This window comes from Pristis pectinata, chromosome 10, assembly GCF_009764475.1.
Source record: "Pristis pectinata isolate sPriPec2 chromosome 10, sPriPec2.1.pri, whole genome shotgun sequence".
NCBI lineage: Eukaryota > Metazoa > Chordata > Chondrichthyes > Rhinopristiformes > Pristidae > Pristis > Pristis pectinata.
Window position 1 is genome coordinate 48,670,456 of NC_067414.1, and position 10,177 is coordinate 48,680,632.

The window sequence follows — 10,177 nt, forward strand, 5'->3', positions numbered from 1 at the left end:
TACATTAAGTGGCTGCTCTGAATGTCTCAAATTAAATAGTAAATATATTTCACAAGTTCAAGTCTGTAGCCTGGGGCAACTTCTCACCACAGGCACGTGGCTTCCTATGGTGCATGTGCAACATAAATAGCAAATGTGTAAAAATCAAAGGGAATGTTAGTGTGGTCTGATTAAGGAAGGATCAGGAGATTTACAAAATCTATATTCTTGGTCCACTGTTCCCTCTTGTTTGTCTTACATACTGTTGCTCCATTCAAAGCTCTCTGGAAGCTGGAGATACATTTCTCATTGCAAGAAGGAGTGAACAAATTGTTATATTGTGCAAGTCAATAGAGTGGGCACCTGTTGGGCAGCTTGTGGCATCAATGAAAAAAATGGGACCCTGAAGCTCACAGGTGCCTGTGGTTTCTAAACATTATTCTGAAGAGCTTCGTCAATTGTATCTGTTGTCAATACACTCACTTACAATAGAACAGTTTGATTCATTGTTTCTTTCTACCATAGTGACATTGGTTTTCATATAAAGAGTTTCCAGCTTTTTGCTGTGCCAATAGAGAGGCATTTCCTGATTTAAAAAAAAGGATCTAATATTTTAGGCAGCCATCAATGGCACTTGTGCACCTCCTAATGACTGCCTCAATAATAGCATTGGTAAAGACCATAAATTGTTTGCCTGCCTTTGATAAAGGTATTCCTTTTATTGATAATTTCTTTATCAATTTTTATTGATAATTCCTTTATCAATTCCTTTGATAATTCCTCTGATAAAGGAATCGATTCCTAATAGAGAAAATTAACTTTAAAATGGGAGGAATTATATATTATTTCAGCAGTTCATAACTTTGAAAAGTTATATGGAAGGAGTGAATGTTGCAAAACAAGTTAACCAAGAAGTTTCATATAGTAGGTGCTTGATAAGGCCAACAGCAGGACCATGACAAATTGGTGCACTGGGCTCATTTGCTGTAGAGACTAATTGGAATCTTAGAGGTAATGCAATGATTTCAGGATTGGAAGGTAGGACAAGATGGAGTTTTGAATGCAGCAAGTTTGGATGACAATATTGGCTGAGGACATCAGGGGATTCTTGGAGAAGAAAAAATCAGTAGGGAGCATAGCCTGTGATTTTAATTAAAAGCTAGGAAGACAGTCATGTTACAAGTTCAGTAAGACAAAGCCATTTAACTCACTTTTCAGGTTTCGGTCCGCACAACCAGTGGAAGTTAACCAGAAGCTGCACGGTATATTCTGCAGTCATGGGAAACCAATTTGACAAAATGGCTAATGCCTGTTTTAGGTATGACCTCTAGATGCCCACCAAGTAACCATGACTAATATGGGAGGTGGTACAGCTCAAAATGAGCCTCAATGCAGGATTAACAATCCTGGAAAATATTATTGAGTTTCAAGGCCATTGATTTTGAAGATATTGAGCTATGGTGAAAGTGTACCTTAAAACATCTGGCAAGATAAGCAAGCAAAGAATTTTTCTTTTAGTATTTTCATTCTAATAAATACATTTATAAATATGCATAAGTATACTGGGCTTACATTGCAAGGCAAAAATAACATCATAAAGAAAAATGCCACAGCAATTAGTTGTAACAATTATCCACACTTCTGTACTGAGAATGCTTCAGCAAACAATAAGACTTCCTTATACCTGAAGCAGGGGTGATTTCCATACAGGAAAATTCACAAATGCACAAACCTACCTTCGGGGAGGAGGTACAGGAGCCTGAAGGCTCACTCTCAAAGATTTAGGAACACCTTCTTCCCCTCTGCCATCAGATTTCTGAATGGTCCATGAACCCATGAACACTACTTCATTCTTCCTTTTTTTTGCACTCTTTATTTATTTTGTAATTTAAAGTTAATTTTATGTCTTTGCACTATACTGCTGCCACAAAATAACACAGTTCACGACATATAAGTCAATGATGATAAACCTGATTCTGATTCTAATTCTGAATCAAAAGCACTTTTCTAACCACATGGGCTTACTAAAGCTTCCCATTAGTAGCTTATGCTCTTTTTCAAAGATGTTATGCTAATTCAAATAAAACAGTTTGCCAGTTATAGACTGTGCTTTATTCCTTGGGAGTCGTTTCTGGCAAGAGGATGGATTATGGAATACTAAAAGAAAGTGGACAGTCAAGATTGAGATTCATTTTTATGAACAAACATTATGATAAGAATATTCTGAGTGTTCTTTATTGAGTTTGACTGTTCTAAATTAAGTTTAAAACACAGGGAATATCAATTAAAGGACATCTCAGAGAGATTTATAAAATGGTAAATATCCATAGGGTAAATCTAGAAAACTACCTTAAATTGAGATACTATTGGGGATTCAAAATAGTTAACAGCACTTTTAGGATTCTTTTTTAAAGCGAAACTTTTTGAAGATGTCAAAATGCCGAGAGTTATAGGTGGAAAGTTAAATATATTGCAGGTTATTTTTGCAATATAACACCAGCCCATTATACTTATACAGGTATATTAATGTGTATATTATAAAGAAGATCTGAGAAAAAAATTATTTCCTGCCTGTTAGACAACCACGCTTCAATGTGAACTCTCCCTAATCTTGCCAGATTTTCATGTTCAGATCATTACCCAGTCTCATTGTTTCTAAGATCCAGGTCTTCCATTTGTCAGGAGCTGGAAATGAGAAACAAGAGTGGAAATGCAGCCTCTTCTGTAATTTGAGAGGAATCTAGCCTCACTCTTTCTCCCTGAACGTGCAATTGTAGGTGCTTGACCTCACATTCCTGCTCCAAAGCGAATGGTCTGGAAGTTGGGCCTACCAACTGATGAAAGATTAAGATGCATTTAGGAGTAAGCTGGATAAGAACATGAGAAAGAAAATAAGTTATGCTAATAAGATTAGATGTAAGGTGACAAGAGTAAAAATCACCTGCAGAGAGTAATTAAGCAAATGGCCTTTTTTGTGCCATATGTTTTGTAATTCTGTGTAAATTAGATAGCTACGTCATTCCAACTTTATTTAGGAACATAGAAAGATAGGAACATTTAACCCTTTTAGTGGGATCATAGCTGACGTGATGTAACTGCTTATACTTGTCATAGTCCTTAAAGTGCCTTTGTTTAATAAAAAAAGCTTTGAATCACAGAGAATTAATAATTGACTTGAAATCAATTCCCATTTATGAAAAGGAGTTCCAAAATTGTAGAACTGCTTCCTAACGTTTGCAGTTTGTTTTAATTTTTAGACCATGTCTCATGTCTAGACTACCAAAATAGCTGAGTGGACACACAAGAGACTGCAGATGCTGGAATCTGGAACAACAAACAATCTGCTGGAGGAACTCAGCAGGTTGAGCAGCATTTGTGGGGGGAAAGGGATTGATGATGTTTTGTGTTGAGACCCTGCATCAGGACTGAGAGTGAGAGGGAATATAGCCAGTATAAAGAGGTTAGGCAGAGGGGTGAGACAGGGCCAATAGATGATTGGTGGACTGAGGAGGGGTAAAGGATGATGCACAGATTCTGCTTGACCCGCTGAGTTCCTCCAGCAGTTTGTTTATTGTACTAAAATAGCAGAAATAATTTCCCTTTATCCTGCCAGTTCACCATAACACATTGAAAAAAAAACAATCAAATTACCCTGTAACCCTTTTCCTTCACCCAATTTACATCAGATTTGGATGAAGTTATATGCATTAAACAGCAACTACCCTACCTCCCCACCCCATCCTCAAATGCTGCTGCTTTCCACGAAAAAAAGAGAGACCCAGTGTTATAAGTCACTGTCTTTAATTACCAAATCACCTCGTTACAAAACATATAGGCTTGGCCTCTCCATTTATCTGTGATAGCAAAAAATCCCCTAATCCCAAATTCTAACCATGGGAAAGATGAAATTTTTAATGACTTCCTTCAAGGTTGAAAATAGGACTTAAGATTACCTCCATTATTTTCTGCTTTACCATTCTCTGGTTGGATGCATTGGCAAAGGTCAAGGCATTTGTGCCCCATCCACATATCTTCTGAAAGCCTTTCAGAGAAATTTCAGAGCAACAATGAAAGCACAGGTAGGACAGGGAGAATTTTATTTTCAAGCAATATTTTGAGTAATATGATTTATTTCCATTTCTTCAACGGAGGCTCCCCTGACTGTGTTGTTTTTATTGGTTGTTTTTATAACTAATTAACTGCTTCTAATATGTAATTTTCCAGGGCTTTCCATTGCTTTTATATTTTTCAAAGCTACTTCACTCATTGTTGTGATACTTTGAGCTAATCAACAAAGTATTTCAGTAAGACGCAAAGCACGAATTTTGGTTTGGATCTATAGATATTCTAGATAGATATATTAATTTAATTTAAAGATATTTCTCAGTTATTTAGATCTTAGTATGAAATGTGGCAGAATGAAAAAAGATCAGACCGACAACCATTGTGGGTGTGTATGCTTTCAGTGTTGAATCTGAGTCGTAGCACAAGAAATCAAAGCAAACTGAAGTGCTTTGATGTGAATTTGCTTGCCCATAAAGTATGAACTATTTTCCAGTTTAAACAAAAGAGCCAAGCCAAGCCAGGATTGAGTCAAAATAAGAAAATATACATCTTCTGTTAAGTATTTTAAACAAAACCAATTTGTCTTGGTCTTACAAAATTAAATTTTCCAGGATCCCCCAAGATATTCTGGAAACTAGACAAGTTCCACAAACACCAAAATAACACATTATACTTCAGGTCAAGATACCCACAGAGCAATCCTTAGAACAAATATTAAATCTGAGTGGCTCCAAAGTGGCTGTAGGGGTTATCCTGGAGTCATACTAGTAATTTCTTGGCTGTAGATATGATTTGGATAGTTCACATGTGGTCTGGTGATCAGCCTATGACCTTTAGCTTGTTACCTGGTTCCTGATTACATGTCCGGTTTCTTTCACTGATTTCCATATGCAGAGCTAGTTTTCAAAGCATGAGAGTTTGACCCTGTGACCACTGAAGGAGTGAATGTTTGGGTTTCTTTAGACTTCAGCTGGCTAGTGATTCAGGTCCTTGAATAATGAAATTGGAGTAAAAACAATACAGGAATAACTCTTGCAAATTAAAGCAACAATAGAGTGCTAAGGAATGGATCCATTTTTTTGTTCTTAACAATCAAGAAATATACTGCTAGTTCAATGGGAAATAGATTACTTATTACTGAATTCCAATGAATTGGATGCCCTCTGCTATCAAACTAGACCTCTGGGATAATTACAGAAAGAATACTGTAATTTTTGATGTACTTTTGGGGCAATCAGCTGAATTATGTGAAATCAAAACAGTAAATGTGCAACATTATTTATATTGTTGAAATCTGAGACATACTTGATCCTATTCAAAGAAAAAGTAAATGCTTTCATTTTCAAAATAATCATTTATATCAAAATGTCATACAGAATTTCCATCAACAATTTAAAGTTCTCCCTTCTGGTGTCATGCTCATTAACAATCTGTTTTAAAATGAATAAATAGTTAATGAAATCATGAAACAACACATTGCATGGTGTGGTAAGAAAATACTCAGACTCATTACAGCAGATTCTGTATGATGTTTAAATCTCATATATAATGGCACCAACATTTTGAAGGGAGCCTGTATTCAGCACAGTGACTGAGGTCTACTCAGCCAAAATCTTGGCATTCTTTTTCAGCAGTCCCTTGGACTTAGGATGACTTGTTTTTGCTCCACTTCTGTGGGTTCTAAAATGGCTGATAAGTGTGGGACCCACTGACCCTGCCGTAACTGGGACAGGGGGTGCTTGATAGAGTGGGCAGCCGTGTAGTTTGTGAGGGAGTGTGCTCCCAAGACGTGGACTTGAGGTTCTCAATATCATCCCAAATGCTCCTTATCTCCATTCTGTGTAGTCATAGTCCAGGGATTTCCACAAGTCAATGGAAATGTTACACTATTTCAAGGATCATTCGGTCACTTCCTTTGTCCACCAGGCAATCTATTAGTATGACAGAACTTGGAGTAGAGTGTCTTTCTCAGGGTTCTGGTGTTGCCATGCAAACCTGTCCATCAGAGTTAACTTAGTGTTAGTCATTTCACATTTAGTGATCTAAAAAGGTATAGCATTTGGTGTTCTTTCGTAATCAGGATTGCAACCAGATCATGAAAGCAACCTGTATAATCTTCTTATAAACACTCCTCTCCTTCACAGAAGGCTTGTCTGTTGTGCCTCACTGGAGGTATTGGCCTGAGAGCAGATGCTGATGCTGAACCAATATCAGCATCCTCTCCCAGGCTAACAACCCCACCACCATGGCCCTAATTATACTGTTGCCACTGCAACAAGATCAAGCAATTGGCCTAGTGAGAGCAGTGGTAGGGCTACGTGGAGTATCATCAGGAACAAAGTATAGCTATCCTTTATGACTCACTTTATAACAATTAACAGTGAATAAAAGGCAAATATCAGGAGGTTCAGGTCACGAATTTACTTGGATATTCAGAGGACCTTTATCTGTTATTGGGTTGGCTGGTTTACTGGATCTCATCAAGTGTACAGTTCTCAAACATTACTCTGGATCCCAATGAATGAATCACTTTTAATTAAAACAATCAAAATATCTCCCTAAATACACAAACACAGAAACAAATACCCTTTGATTTAAACATATTCTTATTTTGTGAGTACATAGCATTACAAATAGTGCAAGGTAAAAGGATGTAAAGATAACTTAAAATATGCAGGTCATTTTTTTAAAATAAGAGCATAATGACACCTCACATAAAGAGGAAGAAATGACCAATGTAACAAAAAAAAGAGATTTTGAAGGAATTATAAGCAAAATGGATAATGTGATCAGAAGGTAGGTTATGAGCATGAGGCAGAAGAAGTTCCAGCTTCACAAGAACTGACCACTTGAATAATTTCTTGTAATATATTATTTGCACTTTAGTTTCTGCCTTTTCAGTCCATTATTGAAAGCAGCATAATACAAACAATTTTTGTGTGGTGAAGATTTTCCTGGTAATTAAATGAGAAATAAGTCATTTATTTCCATTTATAATCTTCCAAAAATCTTCTAATTAAATTAACATTTTATGTATATGATTACAATATATCTTATGTAATGCATTCAATGCGAATAAAAAAAGACTGAAAGGTTAAAAATGTTCATTCCCTGACCGGGAATCGAACCCGGGCCGCGGCGGTGAGAGCGCCGAATCCTAACCACTAGACCACCAGGGAACCTGAAGAAATTGGCATTATATGATTATATGACTACGACAACAGAGTCCAGCCAATTCATTAATATTCTGGTATTTAGTTGCAAATGCGCTGAAGAATAGTTCAACGATGATTCCACGAAAAACCATGGCGACAGTGCCATGGCTCCGAGATAATTTCTTCGAGTTTTATTTCAATGCATAGGTAATAATTAAGAAGAAACATGCGGCAAATTATTTGCAGTATGTCGAGGTAATTTTTAAAGTGTCTTCAGAATCTGCAGACATGCATTTTTTGCAGTGTCGTTCTGTTAATTCCCAGGACGCCCACTAGCAGTCCTGTCCCATTTCGGCTTTCTCGCTCACGTCCCGAATAAACTGTAAACTTGACGCTTTGGACACGAGCTTCCTGAAAACCGAACGAGCACGATTCTGAAAACCTTGCACTTAACGTAGAACCAAAAGCCATGCCTTACGAAGTTCAACAATTGTAATTTTTGTTTTTCAATTGTCGTTTTATTTTTCCTGTTCTCTTGTTTCAGACACAATGCAACGTAGACTTGTCGAATTCTAAATCCTGCCCCCTTCTGGTCTATTTGTGGGGTTGTATGCCACGTTTTCCCATGTTTTAAAACTAGTTATTAATATGCTGCATATTACATTAATTTTATTTAACAGTTTATGATATAAAAGGAATGACATATTAAAAATTCCAACTAGACTGCGAAAGCAGCCTGTGTGTTCTTAGAAACACCCCTCGTTCACAGAGGACGTGACCCTCGTTTTCCCTCATCAGCTCTGTTATTTGGTCATTTTACCCACGGTATGCTCACTGACCAGACTATTTATGGAAAATGCGCATTCGCAATGCAAGGCCCTCGAAAGAAACCAGTGCCAAAGATAAAGTGTATATGTTTGTATATAGTCGTTGTTACATGCTTGGAGACTCCAGACCATTTTTCTTCTAAACTGCACCCATTCATAATGTATACAGAAGATGATTTACTCCATAGCTTTTTGTATTACGGAAAACTGGATTGTGCAGTTGTAACGTCACTGAATCAATTTAACAACGGGTTTGACTTGTTAGTACAAATTGTCTCAGGTGTATTTTGAGTGGTAAAATCTATCCACCAATTTGTGGGAAAATGAAGCCTTTTGTTATTAATTATACTTAAACAGTGATTCTACTAATTGCTTTTTGTACTTAAAATTTGCATTGCCAGTTGATTCAACCCAAACATATTACAATTAAGCATTTGAGACACACAAGACTGCAGATGCTGAAATCTGGAGCAAAAAGCAAACAGCTGGAGGAACTCAGTGGGCCAAGCAGTATGGATGGAGGGAAAGGAAAAATGCAAGGTCTCCACCCAAAACATCACAATTCCTTTCCCTCCACAGATGCTGCTTGACCCACTGAGTTCTTCCAGTAGTTTGATTTTTAGCTTCGAATTAAGAATTGATTTATTTCAGCAGTTTTCAAGGATCCCCTGTAAATATATCCCCTGTAAACTCCTACTGACGGCTTTCCTAAAATGCATGTAATCCCTGCATGTTAGGAGTGTAAAATACTACAGTAGTGTAGTGCACAAAAAAGGCAATATATGAAATTCATTCATACATTGCCTTTTTTTGTGTACTACTCTACATATGAAATGCAAAATCAATCACAAAGTGCAGTCAGCATTCCTCTGCAAGTGGGCAGTGTGATATTGAATTGCTGGCTTCTGTGCACGTGATGTGTCATTGCACAAAACCCATTGCCCATTTAGCAGTGGCATCCATCAGGGAGTCACACATATTTGTCATTGCTAGATTAGACTGAAGAAATTTTTTGAAAAAATTCTATAGGCCCCAACCACAAAGCACACCTTAACAAGAAAATGCTCAAACTTAAGTTAAATGGCCAATGTTTTCTTGGGCTGCCGACAAGGAGTCCGCCACAGAAGCTTGCTATCGGACTTTCATTGATATCTCCAGCTTCACAGCAAGGCCTTCTGAAGAGCCATAACCTGTAGAGCTATGGATAGAACTGGTTATTTTAGACCAGCATAGACATGAAAGGATGGATGACCTCCTTCAGTACCATAACATTTCTATGATTCTTAGTTGGGCTACAGTTTCTGTTCCAGTCTTGACCTTGATCTTGCACTCCTGGTTTAGACATTACAATTCATGCATGAAGCAGCAGCTCCTGTGGAGAACTGTCACCTTAAAAGCTCCTGACATGGTAGAGAATCGTGCACATAACTTAAGAATTCTAACACAGCACATAGAACTGCTCGTGGTTACTGTGCATAAGTGTTCTCTAGCTGCAGCAATTGCACCACTTCACACAATGCCCTTGTTCTATGTGTATATGAAAGCCCTGTTGTTTATGTGCATTTCCACACACTATACAATTTCAAGCCCATTTTCAGGTACCCAAAGAAAACATGATCCAGTTGCAGATTTATTTAAAATCCTGCATGAGAAAGAATATGAAAATTTAGAAAAGTATATGAAACCCACTTAAAGGATTTAAAAAGCAGGGACATGAAAGAATTCTTTCAAAACCAGCCTCAGTGACAGGCAGATTAATGTTAAAACAAATACTCAATCTGGAGACTGAAACAAATTCCCATGCCTGGAATTATCTACTGTGAAGGGTTGTGGAGGCAAAATCATTGGAGGTATTTAAAGAGGAGGTGGATCAATTTTTGCTAGATATGGAATCGAGGGCTATGGGAAACCGGCACAGAAGAGTAGTTGAGGCCTCGGGCAGACCCACCATAATCGTATTATATGGCAGGGCAGGCTTGAGGGTCAGGGTGGCCAACTCCTGCACCTGTCCAATGGGGCTGACTGAATGTAATTAGGACCTCAGTGCTGGGGATGTTGCTTTGAGAGAAAATGCTGGTGTTGGTTCACTTCCAGTGAATTTGGAAGACTTTGCAAATATAGCATTGGTGGTATCTTTTAATTGCCTTGTGG

At 37.6% G+C, this 10,177-nt stretch overlaps 1 non-coding gene across 1 annotated transcript; it reads right to left on the reverse strand.

Annotated features, from left to right (window-relative positions):
• Window positions 1-7,151: 7,151 nt before the first annotated feature.
• trnae-cuc (transfer RNA glutamic acid (anticodon CUC)) lies at window positions 7,152-7,223 on the reverse strand. The gene has a single exon. It is a non-coding gene; the product is annotated as a tRNA-Glu (tRNA).
• Window positions 7,224-10,177: the final 2,954 nt, after the last annotated feature.